The 22,043-nt window shown below is 38.0% G+C and overlaps 1 protein-coding gene across 2 annotated transcripts in view; it reads left to right on the forward strand.

Moving 5' to 3' along the window:
• The window catches only part of sntg1 (syntrophin, gamma 1), a 939,332-nt gene that overhangs the window by 77,614 nt on the left and 839,675 nt on the right, over positions 1 to 22,043 (forward strand). For both annotated transcript variants that reach the window (XM_051929377.1, XM_028803505.2), the window contains exon 2: positions 20,600 to 20,665. The gene's annotated coding sequence lies outside the window, so the exon portion shown is untranslated. The remainder of the gene's footprint in view (positions 1 to 20,599; positions 20,666 to 22,043) is intronic.

The following is a 22,043-nucleotide window of genomic DNA, read 5'->3' on the forward strand; positions in this document are numbered from 1 at the left end:
CTTTCCATCTGCTCAACACACTCTCCATGGCTTGTGAGTACGTTTCCATCTTTATCCTTTATTACCCTAACCTGCTGCAATTCTTTCCCAGCTCGGTCCCTCTGTCTAGCCAATCGGTTCAGGTCCTTTTCTCCCTCTTTAGTGCCCAACCTCTCATACAACTCATCATACGCTTTTTCTTTAGCCTTCGCCACCTCTCTCTTCACCTTGCGCCTTATCTCCTTGTACTCTTGTTTACTTTCTGCATCTCTCTGACTATCCCACTTCATGCATAGCTTAATTAGCAGCTCTGACTAGTTTGTAATACAGCCATGGAAATTCATCTTCGATTTTCGCAGAGACTGAATGTGCATGCTGTACCCTTGAAAGGAATTCATTATTAGTGTTGGGGCCCTGTAGCTTAAAGTTAGATGCTGTGCTGTAGATTTATTTATTCCTGAATTCGTATGGTATATTTCATGTAGTTGCAGTATACGGCTTAGAGTATAAGCTGTTATGAATTGGGCGTACTGTTAAAAAAAAAAAAAATAACTTATTTTAACTAAATTTTATGCTACCTTACTGTAGGCCCTTGGAAATATTAATACATTGGTGTTGCATGTTAATAATTTAATTTCAAGCTCATAGAATGTTATTATCATTTCTTATTTGGCTGATGCCATTATCTAAGGTGATTTACAATATCTGAGGTTCATGGTTACATTTCTTTGTTTTCCAATTGAAGCACAGGAAAGCGAAGTGACATTCTCATGGTCACACAGTAGCAGGATTTGAATCCACAACCTCAGGGTTTGAAGCTATTGGTCCAAAGCTTTACATTTCTAAGTTTGTCATGTCACCATTTTGTTATCTCAGCATTTTGTGACTATGTTGATAGGAAATGCTTGACTGTTGCTAAGGGCTGACTCCCAGAAGGCACTATGCTCTGTTTTCGGGTTTATGATCACACCCAGTTTACAGATTCATCTCTCGATCAACTTGAGCTCTGATTCACAACTTATTGCTTTCCACATCTCAGCTTTGTCTATTGTATTATATGTTTTGGTGACAACACAGTCTTCAGTTAACAGCTTCTGGCAATCCTCATTTTGACTTGCTTTACAGTCTTGCTGCGATTCTTGTCAAAGTTTCTTGAATGAAGGATCATTTCCTGGTCTGGTTAATATGGTTCTCATGGTTACACGCAATCTCTTTGGCCAGCAAGCAATTCAGGGAGGAGAAATAAAAAAGCAAGTGGATTTTGTCCACACTGTGGCAGGCAGATCTTTTCTGGTTATTTACGCCTGACATAACAATTATAATAGGTTCACGTACTAAAGGAACCAACTTCTTGATATTTTCATGATACCGATTAGCTCACTTCATCAGTCATAAGAATCTTGCCAGAATACTTTACCTTATTTGACAATCTATCCAAATTGTGATAGTAATAAAGTGAAATAAATAAAAAGGCAGACGTAAATGGTGGAAATTGAGCACCATTTGCAAACATAGCCCATTTGTTTCAGATATTACATTAATAAACACATAGAATGTTCTTACAGACAGTAAAGTGAAGTTGAAGTGAACTGGTAAAACAGTCTAATAAAGTCCGACTACTCTATACTAAAAATGTCCTTTAGAGTTTCACTTCTCAAATACTGACATGAGAACAAAACTAAACAATAAAAAGCAGAGGGCTGACTGAATTAGAAAGTGTAAGCAACATCTTTAGAATACAGCATGAGAAAGCCTAAATGGATATTCTGTCATTTAGTATTTATGATAGAATAGCTGTTTTTAAAACACTCTTTATAGAAAATGTTCAAGAAGAAAGTCAGGCAGGCCTTGCTGGGTATGTTTTTTATTTTTCTTTCAGACTCCATAAAATACCTCTTCTTAAAAACTTTAAATGGACTTGGATCACCTCACCTTGGAGCACCCTGATAGTCAGTCATGACAAGAGGCTGTTCTACATATACTAAAATCACAATAAACCACAAGTTATTCAAAGTTTGGAATTAATTTGCCTAAATTGTAGATTGATTTACACTTGAAGTATGTGGAGACTGTGTGTCCAGTGTCTCATAGCTTTCAAAATGTTTGAAAAACATTCATAGCTTTTTCAGAATGTAGGAGTCCAACATTACACATATTCCTTTTTCTAGAAAGCAGTGCATTTTGGTTTGGGATAAAAGTATCAGCTTAGTAAACAAATGTAATAGTAACTAATAAAGTATTTTAACATGGGCATTATGTGAGCATTTAAACCAGTTCAGTAAGTGTTATGAAGAACTTGCAAAGTACCTGTCCCCAACCAATAAGCTGAAATTATACAAATGAACAAAACTATCTACTTCTTAAGATGTATTGGGTAAAACAAAAAGAAATTTAGTGTCCTTAAAGTACACTTTTGACAGATGCAACAAAAAAGATGTATACACATTTTAAAAAATGACATATTTATCAAACTCCACATATTTTATGGAGAGCTGGCCACCCCCTGCAACCCTCTTCAGGACTAAGTGGGTTAGAAAATGACTGATTGACTGTATCATTTACTCAGAATAATGCAACCATATAATCAGATTTTCGTAACAATTCTGTGAACCAAATTAGAATGTTATAATGAGTGAATATTTGAGTTAGTCAAATATTTTAATGTTCATTGATGGGGAATTTTAAAAATAATTGGTAAGGACATCCAAGTACTAATTATCTTATTCATTTCATTTTTGCGCTTTCAGAATTACTGGCCAGATGTAGAAAGATTAATGAGATATAAAGTAAGATATTAACTGGAAGAGCAGATGAAACAAGGAATGTCAAACTTGTTTCTCGAGATATTTTTGCTTGCATTGCACTAAAAATAGTGAAGATATGAACTTGGAAAGTCAAAGAGGGAAAGTCATCTTCAGTTGTGAGTTAAATAAATGATGTTTTGTGAAGATGATATATGCTTTACTATTTAAATAGCGATTTAGGGTTAGGGTTCCTCCAAGATGCTAGATGGCAGCATCCTGGGACCTTAGCGGCGCTCCAGATTCCCTCAGGGCACTATGGGACATGGAGTCCGGAAATGCAGCCCTGCTGGGTACCGTGGGTGCAGCCAAGGGACGTTGTGGGAAGCTGGTGGGAGACGAAGTTCTCACCTAGCCTAGAAATACTAGTGAATCACGAGGATGGAAACCCTGGAGAACTTCTGGGCTGATTAAAGAACTCTAATTCTCCATCTGGCCCGGAAGTGCTGGCAGGTCACATGGATGGACGGAAGAGCAGAAGCACTTCTTGGTCAAGGACTATATAAAGGATTGTGGAACATCCAGCAGGCAAGCCAGAGTCTGGAGGAGGTGGACAATGCCTGCTGGGAAGTGTGGAGGAGGAAACACAGAGAGAGAGAGATTTGTGTTTTGTGCCAGTTTATCCGTGGTTGAGGTGTTTGGAGGGCACTGTACAAGAAGGGAAGAAAATAAAAATACTTGTTAGTGCTTTTACCTTGTGTCCTCCATGCCTGTCTGTTGCCGGGACTCCCCTGCTGCATATGTTCCGGGGGAGCAGCCGTGGGCCCCCCCCCTCCCCCCGGGACACTTGGTGGCAGCTTCCCTGGGTGACATGGGTGCCTCAGTTTCCCTCAGGGCTCCTTGGGAGATGGAGTCCTTCACAACCCTGTGGGGATCTGGGGTGACCGGAAGAGGGTGCTACATGGATCCTGGAGCCACCCTGGACACCTCTACAGCCCCGCCTGGAAGTGCAATTAGCAACAGGTGATCAAGCACCTGGAGCACTTCTGGGTGGGCTATAAAAAGGGCCAGCATCCACCACTCAGGAGCCAGAATTGGGAGGAAGAGGACAAGGTTGCCTGGGAGGAGTGGTGGTGCCAGAGGATTGGTTTGGTTGTAGTTAAGTGCTTTTTGGACTGTGTTAGGCCTGTGGGATATGGGGAAGGCGTGCCCCACGGCTGAAGAGAAAATAAAAAGCCTTGTTGATTTTGCACGTGCCTCTGCGTCAGTCTGTGCCGGGTCGGACGCTATATAGCGCCTTTATCACTATATATATATATATATATATATATATATATATATATATATATATATATATATATAATATAAAATATATTATTAAAAATAGAGATAGATAGTGAAAGCAAGTGGCTGCCAGTGAGCCCCAAACCCCAAATAAGAACACAAAAGCACAGTCCGGGATTCAAACAAAAGGTTGTTTATTGAATAAATACCTCCAAAAGTATCAAAACCCGAGTTGTCTCTTCTACAATCATCTCTTTTCTCCACCACACTGCCGTCATCCACTTCAGTGTTATCTTCCTTCCTCCTAATTCCGACTTGACTGCACAAGGGAGTGCAGGGCTTTGCCTGTTGTAAGCACTTCTGGGTCATATAGAAGTCCCAAATAGTAGGGAGTGTAACTCCCTGCAGAACTGCCCGGCATGACTCCCGGACCCCAGCAGGGCTACACTACAAGACTACAATTCCCTGCATTCCCTGCAAATTTCCGGATGGGTATTGATATCAAGGGCTGCCATCTACTACACAGGGGAGACAATAGGCAGGAATCATTGATTTCCCCTGTCCTTCCTCATTATGGGTGTCCCCAAACTATTTCTGGTTTCCGCTGGACCTTCTATTTTATACTGGCTGGTCACAAAGGTCACAAATAGAACAATCCCCTTTCCCAGCCAGGATGCCCATCCTTCTCCTACAACATATATATACTGTGCCCAGTTGCGACACCTGGACGGGCCAGGAGAGGGACTGTGCCTCCCCAGGAACATAAGAGGGCAGCCGCCCTGCCTGGTTTGGAGGCCACGGAGTCTGAGCATGGAAGCTCAACCCTGTAAGGGCCCGTGGCCACCACCAGGGGAGCTGCATGAGCTAACGAGCCCGTCTGGGTGGGAACGCAGCCACACCCGGAGGTGCAGCTGGAAGTACAGTAGGTCAACAAGCACCTGCAGCACTTCCGGGTGGGCTATAAAAGAGGCCGACAGTCACCACTCCGAGCTGCAGTCGGGAGGAAGAGGACAGAGCTTGGTGGAGAGGAGTGGAGGCGTTGAAGGACTTGGTGAAGGACTTGAAAGAGGGTGATTAGTGCAGGGACACGGTGTGCTGTGTGGACTTGATATGAATAAACGTATGATTTTTATAGATGTTCCGGTGTCTGTCTGTCTGTGTCTGGGGCTGGCTTCCACAATATACAGTATGTATGTGTGTGTGTGTGTGTAATATAATATATATATATATAATATAATATAGTGTGTGTGTGTGTAGGAGGAGAGAAACATACAAATTCAGACCTGCAGAGGTTCAAAAGGCCACAGTACTGTACAGCACCCACTGGTCATTCTAAAAAACATAAATGTGCTAAAGAAGTTCAATACTGTTTTGATGACCCATCCAAGAAGATTAGATGCAGTACATTTAGTGAAAAGTTGGAGTGTCTCCATTACTTCCAACCTCTCAGGCAGCTGCAGAGTACATGGATCAGATGGCAGCGGCATAAAACACCAACGCAAAAAGCCATAAAAGAAAATGATCAATGGAAATTAGTGGATAATATTGGAGTAAAATTTAAATCTATTTATGTTAAAGTGAATACCCACTGACTGATTTATCACTAGATCTCCTAAACCCCAAGTCCTAGAATTTTGAAATTTGGATGTTTGTTTTAGGGTGAGAGATAAGAATGGATTTTGCGAAACTCCTAACTTAAGGGGGTGAAACTACCCCTTCAATATTAAAATAATTTATATCTCAAAAATGGTTAATGTTTATCAGAAATGTTGAAATATCTGTTTTATTTTGATTTATACTATTTTTTGCAATTAAAAAAAAATTATCTCCTTTAAATAATCACGTTTTACGAGCATTTTGTTCGACGGTAAAATATAATTATGAAAGTAAACAGGATTTGCATTTATAGACTTGAAGTTTAGATCAAAGTCCATAATAATGCCTAACTTCTTTACATCTGTCTTAATTTGTAAAACTAGCTGATCTTGTTTATTTCTAATACCCTTACTTCTTCCATATCTTACAACAACTAAAATGTCTTTTTTTTCATTAACTTAAGGAAATTACTACTCATCCATTCTGACTAACACATTGGATTGGAGGGCGTAGAGCCTCAGGAGTCATCTGGTGCTATAGATAAGTTAAGCTTTGTATATCTGCACAGCTGTGGTAGTTCACCTTGTGTGCTTTCAAAATAATCTGGCCTAACAGGAGCATGTCAACTGACATTAACAGCAGGGGACCAGAAATGATCCTTCAAGTACACCACATGCAACATCCTGAACCTCTTGCATACGATTACAAACGCTTACAAAGTATTTTCTACCTGAGATATAAGATTGAAACCAGCCTAAAACATTACCAGAGAGATCTGTTCATTGACGATTAATGAGAATACTGTGGTCTATGGTGTCAAATGCTCTGCTCAAGTTTAAGAGAACAAGAACATTATCAGCATTGAGCTACAAATCACTAGCTGCTTTAACCAATGTGGTTTCTTTGCTGTGATTTGGTTTAATACTCAAGTTAAAATGTATCAAGAATGGCGATTTTATTCAAGTAATCAGCATCGGAAAGGCACTATATAAATAAAATGTTTAATTATTACTACCAGTAACGGCGCACTGCACGATAACATGCAGTGAATACACTTGACTTGAGCATTCCTAGTTTTCATCCTCTTTCTCTGTATCTTTACCATTCGTTTGCTCAGTGGTTGATGCGCTTGCTGCTTCCTGAGCAGCTCTTCTTTTCTCCACCCTAGTGGCCCGCTTCTTCTCTTCTTTCGTTGGCATCTTTAAAACTGATTAAGTCAGTGTTTGTGTTGCAATTACTTGGCATGTTTTCCATAATTTTTCACTTAAGTTGGCACTTCAGGCAGATTGAAGACTTAAGAATGATTTAAGATATGAAGAGGTAGGGGAAGTGATGGAGAAGGTGGTAGGGATGAGAACGGCACCCACTGGCATGTGCCGTATGGCCGCCCTGCTGGCCGCTGCTGAGAGTTGATTCTACAATAGGAGGTCAATCATCACCCCGAAAGCAGATAGTAGACGTCATGTGGTATATGTGTGCCAGATTTCAGGTGAATAGTTCAAATGGTTTGCGAGCTACAGGTGATTTAAAATTCTGGACAGACAAACGGACAGCCACGGTAGCGTATTATATAAGAAGATCATTTAGCTATTGAAAAAAGAAAAGTAGTGGCTCTTTATTTAGCTACATTACTTTCAGAAAGTATTCAGACCCACACATTTTTTTCACATTCTAATATATTGCAGCCTTGTGCTAAGGTTAGGAGTATGCACTGATACAGCGCATTGCCGCATGCACCACACGACCAGCCACTTCTGGATCCCAATATAGGACCCAAGTGCAGCCATGCAATGGGTGACACCTCAGCACCACACTAGTTTGAATGGAATGGAACAGTATGAGGTTTTTTACAGTGGCTGGAGTGCCAATCCTGCCACCAACCCTCGAGTTCTCCCTGCAACTCGGGAAGACATTCTTCCAGGGCTGAATGCAGGTTAACGTCCAACTCAGGATGGAGCAATTGCAGGTTAAGAGCATTGTGCTAAAATCATTTCCTTTATCCTTTATCAAATAACGCTCAATACCTAGAATGACAAAGCAAAAAACAGGATTTCAAAATTTTTGCAATTGTTTTCAAAAATGAAAACTGAAACTTCACATTGACACAAGTGTTCATACCCTTTTCTCCTCTTTTCTTCATTGAAGCAACTTTTGCAGCAATTACAACCTGGAGTCTTCTTAAGCATGGCACGACAAGCCTCACATGTCTATGGATGCCATATGCTTGAGTATTTTCTGCCATCTTTCTCCACAGATCCACTTAAGCTCTGTTGGCTTGGATGGAGATCATTGGTTGACAGCTCTTTTCAGGTCTATCCAGGGATGTTCAATTGGGTTCAAGTCTAGGCCCCAGCTAGGACATTTACAGTAACAACATTCACAGAGTTTACCCTAAGCCACTACTCTGTTGTATTTGCTTTGTGCTTAGGGCCGTTGTCCTGCTGTTAGGAGAACCTTCGGCCAATCTGAAGTCCTTAGCACTCTGGAGCAGGCTTTTATTAAGGATTTCTCTGTACTTTTCTCCATTCCATTTTCCTTCACCTCTATCAAGTCATCCAATCTTGGTTTCATCATACCATAGAATCTTGTTTATCACAGTCTGAGAGTCCTTTAGGTGACTTTTTGCCAACTCCAAGTGGGCTTTCATGTATTGTCTGACCACTCTGAAATAAAGCCTGGATTAATGGAGTATTGCAGTTGTGGTTGTGAATGACCACTGGGTTCATTGTCAACTTTCTTAACATGATCCTTCTCCCCCAGTTGCTCAGTTTGGCAAAGTGGTGAGATCCAAGAAATGATGTGGTTGTTCTAAACTTCTTTCATTTAAGAATTATAAAGATCATTGTCCACATAGGTACCTACATTGCTGCAGATTTGTTTTCTGTGCCTCAACATAATTCTGTCTCTAAGCTATACTGGCAAATCGATTGACCTCATGGCTTTTAATTATTCTGATACACGTTGCCAGCTTTGGAACCTTCTAAAGACAGTTGTGTGCCTTTCCTAATCATGTCCAACCAATTGAATTGACCACAGGTGGACTCTACAAAAGGTATAGAAACGTCTCCACATGAAGCAATAGAATGGGATGCACCCAAGCCAAATTTCAAGTCATAGTAAAGGGTCTGAATACTTTTGTCAATGTGATAGTTTTTAAACATTTGCAAAAATTCCCAATATTCTACTTTCACTTTGGGATATTGAGTATTGTTTGATAAGGGGAAAAACTTAATTTATTTTAGCATAAGGCTGCAACATAACAAAATATGAAAAAGGTGAAGGGGTCTGAATACTTTCTAAAACCAACTGCAATTTTGCAGTTTCTTGCCAAAGGTAACCGTGTAGTGAGTAATGTCTGCAATTCAAACCCTGACTCTCTCTGATTACATGTATTATAAGTAAATTAAAATTACATTTGTGAATACTTAAATTTATAGTCATCATGTATACTATCACCCCACCCATTATCCAACCCGCTATATCCTATCTACAGGGTCACGGGGGTCTGCTGGAGCCAATCCCAGCCAACACAGGGCGCAAGGCAGGATACAAACCCTGGGCAGGGTGCCAGCCCATTTATACTATCAGTATACTATATTTATAGTACATAGTATGTTTAAGACACCTGAAGTTTCTATGCTCATATTGTAATAATTAATAGAGGTTGACAAATGCAATATGAATTTGATTAAAGGTAAATTTATCTTCATAGGCAGAACAGAATGTCATTTTAACAATTCTGCGTTTTTTGATTCAATATGCTCTATGCCATTTTCACAGGTGAAGTTTAATGATTTTTCTTTTATATATAAACTTTTATGTGTATCTTAAAGTTTATTTCTGGCAATAAAATAGTGTGAATTACTGATGTGACTGAATGTATCTGAGGCTGCTTAGTTTACCGTTGTATATCATTCTTCCTGAATGCATTCCAAAGAACTGGCACCAAGAATACTTACAACATTTTGCTTTAATGCACTAAGTGGTGTGATGAAGGAAAGAAATATTTGAAAGCCTTTTGTAAAAAAATTATACAAAAAAAAATCAAAAGAGTTAATAAATAATGCAAATACTACAGATAAGTTTGTTTATAATTATGAGTATGTCATCCGTCTAATCAATACTGCAGAATTTCTGTTAATTCTGCCATGGATTTTTTTGTCCTACTCAGTTTGAGTGATATTAATTCAGAGCAGATTAGGTTATTAGCAAAGTTAGAATGATTAGCATGTTTGAGAATGTATGTCCATGTATGCTAAGTACATCCTTTATAACTTAAACCGTGCATTAAATATAAGTCTTAAATTAGTGTTGCTGGAACAATCCTTTGAAAGCACTAATACATGATTTGCATTTATTAATTTTCTTCCATTAATTTGGCAAGCATTTATTAATTTAGTAATAATCATAATAATAGTACATCCAGTGGATTTTTAAAACAAACATAAGAAAAACTATTTACTACATTTGTCCTGATCCCTTAAAGGCAGTCATACGGTACATACTGTAGTTGTAACTTTAGCAGTCCAAACATTTTTAACACTATTTATATTGTCTATCCATCTAATTTATACATATCATCAAGGGTTGGGAAAAAGCCAGAACATATTTCATTGAAAATATAAGTATAAAATGAAATATATGTCAGAAGAGAGCACTAAGAGCTGAAACAATATGATCATACACCATTCTTTTTATTATGATGTTTACATTTTAAAATGATTAAAGAGAGAAATTTTGGAGTCCCTGGAAATAAAGCATTATAGCCATAAAGCTGGATGAAGCAAATCTTTGGTAGTTAATACCCATATTTCTAACAGCTTCAGCAAAACTAAAATATGAATACTTAGACTTTACAAATTTTCACTCATTAAAGCGAGGCTACATTTTACCTTTCAATCTCCTTAAAGTAACTAAGGATATAAAGGGACAAACATTATTAGATTTTATAAATAACTAAAGTTAATTCATAATGTAATTAAAATACAAATCAAAGTAACATATTGATGTATATATGATCTCACCTAATGTTTATAGAAAGACAAATATTTTAACCTGCAGTATGATGTCACAATTTCAAGATCCCAGGTCAACAAATTGTTATTTTTATACTAGCTGAATGTGGACTTCTGGACAAAAAACAACCCGAAGACTCCCTAGCAGTTTTACTATGTTCGTGAACTTGGAGCGCACATGGATCCAACTGTGCTTGCCACCCATTGGCTTTCATAAGAAGACACTGGCAATACCATATCTTAGCCAGTCTTATTAATCTTTGTCTCAAGAAATTGCCTCCAGATAGACAATGTTTTTAGCCTTGCCCTCCATTGCTGAGGTGTTTCACTTGCAAGTTGTTGAGCCGTGGGGCTTCCTTCCTTTCGACATTGTGTCTCTGCATCTGTGTCATTAGCACGATGTTATTGTTGTGCAATGGCATTTTCTGCACACACTTCTTTTGTAGTGAGGAGCATGCAAGCGCTGAAAACATTTAAAAGTGTATGCATGCAACATCTAGTGGCTGCGCTTGAGCGTGAGCAGAGTGGACTGCTCAATACACAAACACACAGGTCTTTCGTTTATATATGTCTAATCTTAATAATTCATGTCTTTATTTGAATGTTTGAGTAGAGGTCTAATAACTGGGCACATTGAAAGAGTAAATGGTAGTATCTACTAGCTCAGCGCTGTTCAGCTCCAATCCTAGAGGGCCACACTTGACTGCAAGTTTTCCTTCCTAGCACTTAGCATGAGTCTTAAACAGTGACTAACTTCTATTAATTGACGTATTATTCCTTCATTTTAATTGCCGTGTTTTTAAGGACGCATTCCTATGAACTGCTTTTTTATTTTTGTTAAATGGAAGCTAAACAAAAATGATATGAAATGAGCCAACTTTTAACCAGCTAGATCGAGATCCAACTAATTTCACTCCATCCAGTTTCTTAGTTAGAAGCTGATTCTCATTTTTACTTAACCCCCTTATTCAATTTCATGGCTTGTTGGTTCTCTCATTTTGCCACACCAGGGGCCTCATGCATAACGCCGTGCGTAGAATTCACACAATAACATGACGTAAGCACAAAAGCCGAAATGTGCTTATGCACAGAAAAATCCAGATGCAGGAATCTGTGCGTTCGCCAACTTCCACGTTCTTCAGCTACATAAATCCCGCTCAGTGTGGAAATAAACGCACGTGCACGCGCTTGCTGTCCCGTCCCAACTCCTCCCAGAATTACGCCTCTTTGAATATGCAAATCAATATAAATAGCCCTTATGCCCAGCGTTCTGTGAAAAAGCAATGGCAAAAGTACGAGGAAAAATAGAATTTCAGCGAATACCAAATGGAGGCAAAGAAAAACGTACTATTTGTTGGTTTAAACAGTAATATAATAAACAAAAGGAAGTTGATCGAGTGACATAGCGTGTCGGAGAAACTCGAAAGCTCAAGTTCACAAAGTCGCACAGTGCCCGAAATAAAAAAGAAGTTGTCACATATCAAAGTCGGCGTGAAAAGGCAACTCGTAGCCCACCGTCTGAGTGTCATATGAAAGCTTATTAGGGTACAGTGGGAAAAAAAAGGCACACAGTGTGATAAAGCACGAAATTTCAACTTTAATCTCTAATTTCCACTTTAATCAAGTAGTTTATTTTGTCATTAAAGTAGAACATCATAAACTTCATCTTAAAATCGTTTAATTTAATAGTTTCTCAAATCCCACCATAACTAAAGTAGCACGTTAAATGCTTTGTTCTGTATTTGATCTTATATGTGCTCTATGGATAGATAGATAGATAGATAGATAGATACTTTATTAATCCCAATGGGAAATTCACAAATGTGCCTGAATCACTACATGCTCTTCCTCCAACAGGACACAGAATCCATTACATTCGTAATATTACAACTCTCTGAATAATTAAAATACTGAGAAGTATACGTGATATCATTTTCATGATGATATGAGTTAAAGCATGTTATTAAACATGGGAACACGGTGGCGCAGTGATTGTTCATGTCTTACAGCAAGATGCTTGCTGCACTATGCGCGACCTTCAATGAAATGCTTTATTACAGAGTACTGTCTTTTTCAAACGTACTAACCCCCAATTCCTGTCCTTACTTTTCTTTCTCCAATTACCCAATCGCCTCACAATCAGCTCTGTAATAGACGTTAAGCCATCTGTAAGCTTAGAACGTTGATTCTTCAAGACTTTTAAGGAACATCGAAATATCTTCGTAATGTTTAATTATTCTATCCATCTATCCGTCCAGTGTCGCGCTAGCCACAGTGCGAGGCAGGAACAAACCGTGAACGAAGCTTAAGCTCGCTAGCGCTGTGGCACCGTGTAGTTAAAGTTAGTTTTATCTGTATAATATAATCAACATATTTTGCTGCATTTCATCTTAAAAATGATATCGTCATCATATGTAAATACGCGCTTTATAAAGTGGCTCAGGTTGTGCAAAATTATAACTTTATCATAAGTACAATTGCCTCACGGTAACTTGCAAGTACAAACAGTTGTACAAGGAGCACTTGATGGACTGATTGAGTGCGTTTAGAGTTCTTGGGATGAAACTGTTTGTGAACCGCGCGGTCCGAACAGGAAAGGCTGTGAAGCGTTGGTCGGATGAGAGCAGTTCAAATAGCGAATGGCTGAGGCAGTGAGTGCTTGATGCTGTATACCCATAATTCTTTTTCCGATCGCTGTAGATCTGTGATTCACACTCAGATACAGTGATATAAATACTCTGAGTGGTGCAGTGAGAGTAATATGGAAAAAGATGATCCGCTGTGGCAACCCCTAATGGGAGCAGCTGACAGAAGAAGAAGAAGGCTAAAGCAGTTATGGTATTTAGAATAGTTTGACCATTCTGTGGACCATTATATTGTTACAGGTTAATTACAATCACATGCATTAAATTTTATGAACGATATGCAGTTAATTTCAGTGTATTTGATAAAGCCGCCGTCTTGGATGTGGATCTAAGAAAGGGTAACCACACAGGAACAGTAGCACTGCTTTGATGCTGGTTGAGGCCAGTCTGCAAAACCGAGCGGAGAACTTGTGTACGACAGGGTATGAGGTACCGTGGAAAAGTGCGTGGCTTTACGCCAAGTGTAGGTTTTATACATCGCGATTTGAACATGAAACGTTCTTACAACATTTCTGTGCGTACGCACCGTTTATACATGAGGCCCCAGATATTTTTTTTTTCTAAGAGCACCATTAAAATGTTTTTGTGCATCTGTATATTACTGAGACCTTCACCTATCTTTATTTTCAGGTATTGTATAAGTGACACAGATTAGTTGGTCAAGTGTTGGCTCATTTTGCACCTCATTTTTGTTTGACTTCCAATTAAAGTAAAGAAAATAATTAAGGGATCTGAATGTTAAATAATTCAATAAAAAATAGGCAAAGGAAGTTAAATAGGAGCAAAATAGGTCACTAATTAAGAAAGATTTTGCAATGAAAACCTGCAGCCACTCCAGGATCTGAGTCGAACACCTCTGTACTAACTAGTCAGGCTAATACATCTTTTATGTGACTTCTATAATTTCTTTTATGATCTTTAATTTCTCTCTTGACTGTTTTTTTCATAGAGCTTGCAACCTTCTCTGTATAAGTCATTTGGCCATAGGCATTGAAGAGGTGATGCTGTGATATTGCTGCCAAAGTGGTGTGCATCATACATGGACAGGCATATGGCATAAAGGAGGCATTTTGGATATAAGCAGGCCATCCTTCCCTTGATTTTAAAAGTTTGAATGGTACTGGTATCAAAGAGAGAATCTTCAGTTTTTAAGGAAGGGTAGCCATTACATTTTGATGTTTAAGGTAAGCTAAGTTGGAAACTACTGGCAAGCTATGCTTCATGCAAGTCCCCTCTGCCTCTTATTTTTCTGCAACTTAGTTTCCTTATGTGGCCCTGCTCTGTGTTTAAAAAGGTTAATTTCCTGATATTGACCTCACTTTGCTTCTGGCTTGTGTTTTTTGTTTTTTGTTTGGTAACAGTTTTGCTTTGTGGACATTTTCAGAACATTAAAAATCAATTAAGCTAATTTTTGTCCACCCAGCTGAATTGTGACAGTATTAATTATAATGGACTTTGTAAGCATCACAAGGGAGCCTTTTAAAGTAATTTTCCTTGAATGGAATCTAGGGTAAAACTTAAATTCCCTATTCAGCATTAAACTGAAAATTATGAAGATGTGTTTTGTGTATATTGAATATTGAATTCCCATATTCTTGCATCTGGAAGCTATTTGGATTCAAGCTAGTATTTGAATTAACAACAGCATTTTAATTAGTAATATTGGAATTCTTAGAATTAAGGACTTTTAAGTTACATCTTAAAAAATGGAAACGAAAGAAACAATAAAAAATGAACTGATGAGGTCTGTAGATGAAAGTGAGGAATAGCTTGTAAGCAATCCAGTTAGTGAGTCATTTGCTACATTAAGAACATAATTGCTAACTCAGTTCTGCTTTTGTCTTCGTAGTCTAAGTTCAGTCTGTTATTGCAACATTAACTTTTTCTTTTGTAAAACTGATGCTTAGTATTACATTGTCAACCAAAATGCGTACATCTGTTTGAGCTGCCTTCTCTTAATTTATGTCAGGCTTTTGGACGCCTCTCTTTTTTTAATGGTTTTTTCTTTTCTGTCGCTACTTTTGTTTGAATAGTCTTATACTTATCATACTTTGGGGATATACTGTACATTTTACAGTTGCAATGCACCTGCCCCAGAATTATGGCCCAATGTTTTTCTGTTTGCAGTTCTTTAAGATGTCGCACAAATATGACTGTCATGGCAGCCTTCCTATTGTGAGTGTTCTCTCTCCCTTATTATATTTGACCTGTCTGAGAAAGGAATTTGGTTCCCAGCCCTCAAAAGCTAAAATTGGGAAAATGTGCAGGCAGGAAAGCAGGTTTTAATAAATTTTAATGTTTAAACATTATTCAAATAGTTAATGCCATAAACAAAAGCAAAATAAAGTGTGAAAACCATACAACCTGATCGTGCTAGATGTATTTCTTTCATCGCTTGACTTATTGGCAGTAACTTCAGTCAGTCACGGTTTGATTTCCTCCTCCTTTCTTATCTTCTTTCTTCTGTCCTCTATGATCAATTCTTCTACTAATCTTATAAAGGACTTTACCATTACTCAAACAAAAATCATGTTTCCAAAATGAGCTGCTTTAGCTCATGCTTCTAACATCATAAATGCCAACATGCTTTTATAAATTAGAAGCCATGCAGCATGCATTTGTAACAAAGAAACAGCTTATGAAGTTATACATGCATTACAGTAGCAGGCCCAACTTATAAATTTGATTTAAACCTGTTCTTATCTCCTATCCACAGAAATATGCATAGCCACGTATTACCTTGGACTTAAAATACTGCAGAGCTTCTTGCACTTTCCACTTAAATTAGTTATTAAAATATGCAGGTAATTCTTAAGTAAACAGAAAAGAATTAACAGCCAAGGCAAATTTTTCAGTAGCCAAGTTAAAAGTTGGTTTAGCATAATGGGCTGTTTATGCATGGAGAGGAACAAGGTACAAGGAAAGTTCTGCTCTTGCCAGAAAGGTTCTGCTGCTTCTTCCAGCAGTGACCTTGTTTGGATGTTGGCAGAGACTTTGCTTTCAAGTAGATTGAGTGCAGTTATTTCCTGGAAAAATTCTTGCAATCTCTAGGAACAAGTTTTTATTTCCTATATGGTGTTTTGTCTAAAATTTCATTTTGGTCACCACTAAAATTGTGTGCTTTACTGGCCTAAGTGTTTCTACTGGTTTTTATCCTTTACCATTAAGGAAGCAAACATAACGTGATTGACAGGTCATCAGTGTTCATAATATGTGTATAATGTCTGTGTTAACTTTACATCATAATAGTAGGAGTATCCAAACATGAAAACAGAACACTAAGAAATCATAAAAGGACTACTAAGGATATAAGCATCCATACTTACTGAACAGGCGTTGAAGAAACTTGAAAATTCAAGGTGGTGTGAACAACTGTTGGTAAAAAGAATTGCAAAGAGAAGTAGCCAAAATTGTGGAAAGGCAAGAGGAATCTAAAAGCATAATGTATCAGACAGAACAAAAATAATTAATTAAGTGAAATTATGTATTCACGGAACAACATGAATTCTTCCATTCATTAATTGAGATGGCATATTCAAGTGAAGGGTCCTGGGGATAGCAGAACCTCAACTCAATAGGGCTTGTTATAAAACAGGAATATACTCTGAATGTACCATCATCCCTTTGTAAGGTGCATATACATAAGTATACATAAGTATTCACAGCACATCACTTTTTCCACATTTTGTTATGTTACAGCCTTATTCCAAAATGGATTAAATTAATTTTTTTCCTCAGAATTCTACACACAACACCCCATAACGACAATGTGAAAAAAGTTTACTTGAGGTTTTTGCATATTTGTTAAAAATTAAAAAAACTGAGAAATCACATGTACATAAGTATTCACAGCCTTTGCCATGAAGCTCAAAATTGAGCATCCTGTTTCCCCTGATCATCCTTGAGATGTTTTTGAAGCTTAATTGGAGTCCACCTGTGGTAAATTCAGTTGACTGGACATGATTTGGAAAGGCACACATCTGTCTATATAAGGTCCCACAGTTGACACTTCATGTCAGAGCACAAACCAAGCATGAAGTCAAAGGAATTGTCTGTACACCTCCGAGACAGGATTGTCTCGAGGCACAAATCTGGGGAAGGTTACAGAAAAATTTCTGCTGCTTTGAAGGTCCCAAGGAGCACAGTGGCCTCCATCATCCGTAAGTGGAAGAAGTTCAAAACCACCAGGACTCTTCCTAGAGCTGGCCGGCCATCTAAACTGAGCGATCAGGGAAGAAGGGCCTTAGTCAGGGAGGTGACCAAGAACCCGATGGGCACTCTGTCAGAGCTCCAGAGGTCCTCTATGGAGAGAGGAGAACCTTCCAGAAGGACAACCATCTCTGCAGTAATCCACCAATCAGGCCTGTATGGTAGAGTGGCCAGATGGAAGCCACTCCTTAGTAAAAGGCACATGGCAGCCCGCCTGAAGTTTGCCAAAAGGCACCTGAAGGACTCTCAGACCATGAGAAAGAAAATTCTCTGGTCTGATGAGACAAAGATTGGACTCTTTGGTGTGAATGCCAGGTGTCACATTTGGAGGAAACCAGGCACCACTCATCACCAAGCCAATACCATCTCTACAGTGAAGCATGGTGGTGGCAGCATCATGCTGTGGGGATGTTTTTCAGCGTCAGGAACTGGGAGACTAGAATGTCCTTGAGTGGCCCAGACTTGAATCTGATTGAACAAATCTCTGGAGAGATCTTAAAATGGCTGTGCACCGACGCTTCCCATCCTACCTGATGGAGCTTGAGAGGTGCTGCAAAGAGGAATGGGCGAAACTGGCCAAAGATAGGTGTGCCAAGCTTGTGGCATCATATTCAAAAAGACTTGAGGCTGTAATTGCTGCCAAAGGTGCATCGACAAAGTTTCAAGCAAAGGCTGTGAATACTTATGTACATGTGATTTCTCAGTTCTTTTTGTTTTTAATAAATTTGCAAAAACCTCAACTAAACTTTTTTCACGTTGTCATTATGGGGTGTTGTGTGTAGAATTCTGAGGAAAAAAAATGAATTTAATCCATTTTGGAATAAGGCTGTAACATAAGAAAATGTGGAAAAAGTGATGCGCTGTGAATACTTTCCGGATGCACTGTATGTTCTTATGCTAATATAATCGCCCATACCTGACCAATTTAGAATTGCCAATGTTCCTGCAGTGCTTTGGAATGTACTGTAGAAGAGAATTTTAATACAGGACAACGTATAGACAAATGAAGAATGGGCCAGCTGTAGCCTGCCTGTACTCAGTGAAGAATTTGAAGTCACAACATAGGAGCTATGTAGTACCAGCACTTACCACCATGACACTGTGGTATGATGCAAAATAAAAATGAACTTTAACTTTGGTGAATAGCAGAAATCAATACAATATTTCAAAATGCTACGATCAACTCAGTCAAGCAGTCTTCATTTTCAAGTCAAAAGAAATCTAAACTTATTAATGAAATTTAAATGAGAAAAGAGTATTTCTATTTCTAAAATGGGCTACAAACACAGAGTTTGATCCTCCCTAAAAATTATAGACTTTTTATGTTTAGTGAGTATATGAAACCTACTTGCTTACAAAATGGCATGCAACATCACCACCTGCTGATATGTATGCAGTAGTATCTTCCTGGAAACAGCCCAACAACAACAACATTAGAAACTCCGGAAGGCTGGAGAAAAAAAAACAAAATCTGCAGGGGTTCCAAGGTCAAGGTCAAGGCCACCCAAGTCCACCTAATATAAAGGCTCTATATCAGTCCTCATGGTTTTAGGCTTCACGTGAAAGAAAACCATTCTGTTTCTGAAATGAAGTCACCACAGCTAGGAATCTCAAAACCAAAAATGTAAAATCTAAGAAATAAAGATGCAAGATCCATATACAGTACTTCTGACAAATTACATGAAACAAAGCAGCATTTCCCAACCTGAGGACCATGGCACTATTGCAGGTGGGTCCCATTCACCAGACCAATGATCAAGCTTGAAATACAGCAGCAATATTGCAGGTAGAGCGTAGTCGACCTTGGATGACGCAACCTATCCTCTGACAATCCTGATCGATTCAGCAAGGAGGAAAAGCATTGACAATGGTGATCATGCAGAACAGCACCTTCCTTCCCTCTTACTTTGATGATCACACTTGATGTACAAACTGGGAATATATGCAACATTTGGAAGATGGGTTCAAAGGTGTGGGTTTACATATTGGGCAAAAAAAACTTAAGCTTTCTATATTATATCAAAAGTAAAAAAGCGATGAGTATAATAATCCATACATCCATTAAAATTTACTGAACATTTGTAACTCGGCAGCATCAGGAATTCAATATGAACCAAAATGAGGAACCTAATCTCCTTGAAAGGCTGGTTCCATGAAATGAAAGTTTAGTAAGACAAACACTGGTTTGGCCATAGCATTAAAATACTTCTGAGATTTCGTTTCTGTCACTACTTTTGTTCGAATAATCTTATACTTATCAGACTTTGGGGATATGCATTTTTCAGTTGTAATGCATCTGCCCCAGAATTATAGCCCAATGTTTATCTGTTAGTCATATTTGTGTGGCATCTTAAAGAACTACTATCATTTGATATGTAGTACATTTATATACATCTCCATTTTAAATTACTATAAACCAGCAGAAGAACCTGCATCAGAGTGTGGGGCTGTATGTGTGTCATAATATAAAATGGACTTTCTGGAGCTTCTCCAAATCACCTCAATATCTTAATCCTTTTATTCTGTTAAAAGTGCCTCTAACTCCTAGTTTCAACTTAGGGTAGGTCATAACTGAGCAAAAGAATTTTAATTCTCTTTTAAAAAATATGCTCCTCAAGTCTCCACCTTCATCCTTAGGGTGCTTCTTAAAACTAGGGAGTTCAACTAGTTTGAATTAAGCATAGTGCTACTACAGGTCAGCGCAGCAGCCAGTTACTTTCTACACCTGAATATAATGTGATTCACTTGCAAACGTTGCTCCTGCATAGATGGGAAAAAAAAAACAAAAGTGAAATAATCGTCCTTTAGAAATCAAGCTTTAAAAAATCCTCACAACTTCTTAGTGACAATAAAAACATGTTTTTAGAAATAGCAACATAATGAAATGATCATTTCAGACTGCATTAGCAATTGGCAAACCAAAACTGCATCACAGTGATGATTGTAAAGAGGAAAACCAATGTTATGAGTTGTTATATCAAGTCCTCTTTGAATCTAAGCATAAACTACAAACTTTAGTCTTTCAGTGATATAACTGCTCCCAACATCCTATGGTCCTAGCATCAATTTCTTTTAACTCTTTCATCAAGATGGTGTTACAAATTTCTTTTTTTGTTTTTCTTAATTGTAGCTGGGTTGATTTGAAACAAGCAACTGGCTGATCAGCATCATGAGCAAGAAGGACGTTTTCCTCAAGGTAATGTGACAATATTCTGTAGCCTGCATCTTTCTTAATCTGATTCTGAAACTTGAAAGAAATACCTTAGTTCCAAATGAATTTGGTGAGTGGCCCATTTACTATGGAATAGCTCTCATCAGGTCTTCTAGGTGCTCATCCTGGTGCTTGTGTTTGAGGAGTTGAGGTGGTACTGTTTAGCCAAAAACATTTAAAAGACTCATTTAGCTTTAAAATAACAGACCTAGTGACTATTGGTCAGTAGAAGACAAGCTGGGAATTTTTGGCTTAGGAAATATTACCATATTTATATAAAGTGATGAAGAGCAAATGCTTATTTAGCTGTGATGGTTGCTTCTTTGTTGTTTATTTGCTTAATCCAGGCATACACTGTGTGACTTTTAGCATGATTTTAAGCCCAATATATAGTCATCGATTGATTTTCTGAATTTGTCTGAGTTTCAGTTTCCTTGGCAATTGTTTATTGGGTATTATGAAAAGGGCTGTGATGGAACAATTGCATCTTACAATTGGGTTGTCATACAAAGAAGAATTTCTGTCGTGACTGAAATTGTGGCTGTCTTGTAGTGTGAACGGTCTCAAAGCTGATTTACTGATGTCACCATTAATATGGTTGATTGGTATCGTATTTCAGTAAGTTCTACAATAGTGGCAGGACATTGTACATTGGATATTGCTGTTGCGACCATCATCATTTTCACTCTTTTAATTTAAAAAATCTAATTATCATATATATGACTGGCAGCTCTATCGTGTGGTGTGAGTAGCTTGACGACGATTTCCAAAAATCGTTAAGTGCATGCACGACCTTCAGGAATTGGTCCAGTTTTAGACAGATATACTGTATATACTGTAGATAGAACTTTACCATTTTAAGTTGGAATTTGTACAGTATAAGGAATTAATGACTTTGTCACACCATCAAATTATTTTTAGACTGCTGTAGATCCTACATAAGAACATTCTAAAATATATAGGATTAGAGAATGTACAAATATCTATTAAAATATTTAAAAGCAATTTGGCACATGTAAATATGAATTAATTATAATTTCATACTTTAGAAAGAAGGTTTTGTTACAATAAAAGGTGTAGTTCAATCAAACATACTAATTGATGTCACTTGTCCCCATGCATGACATCAATGTAGCAATGCAGTTTTAAAAAAAAATGTTCACATGAAATATTGAGAATAAAATTTGTACGAGCATAATGACTGAAAATGTGTTACTTGATTTGTCCTGTTGTTTAAGGATAAACTTTGGAAATTGTGGATCAAACTTAACAGGTCATTCACAATGCCAGTTAAGAAACCTAAAACCAAATTTGTGCAAACCTGCAACAACTACACAATGTTTCAGAAAATGCTCTCTCAGTG

The sequence above is a fragment of the Erpetoichthys calabaricus genome, chromosome 6, assembly GCF_900747795.2.
Source record: "Erpetoichthys calabaricus chromosome 6, fErpCal1.3, whole genome shotgun sequence".
Taxonomy (NCBI): Eukaryota; Metazoa; Chordata; class Cladistia; order Polypteriformes; family Polypteridae; genus Erpetoichthys; species Erpetoichthys calabaricus.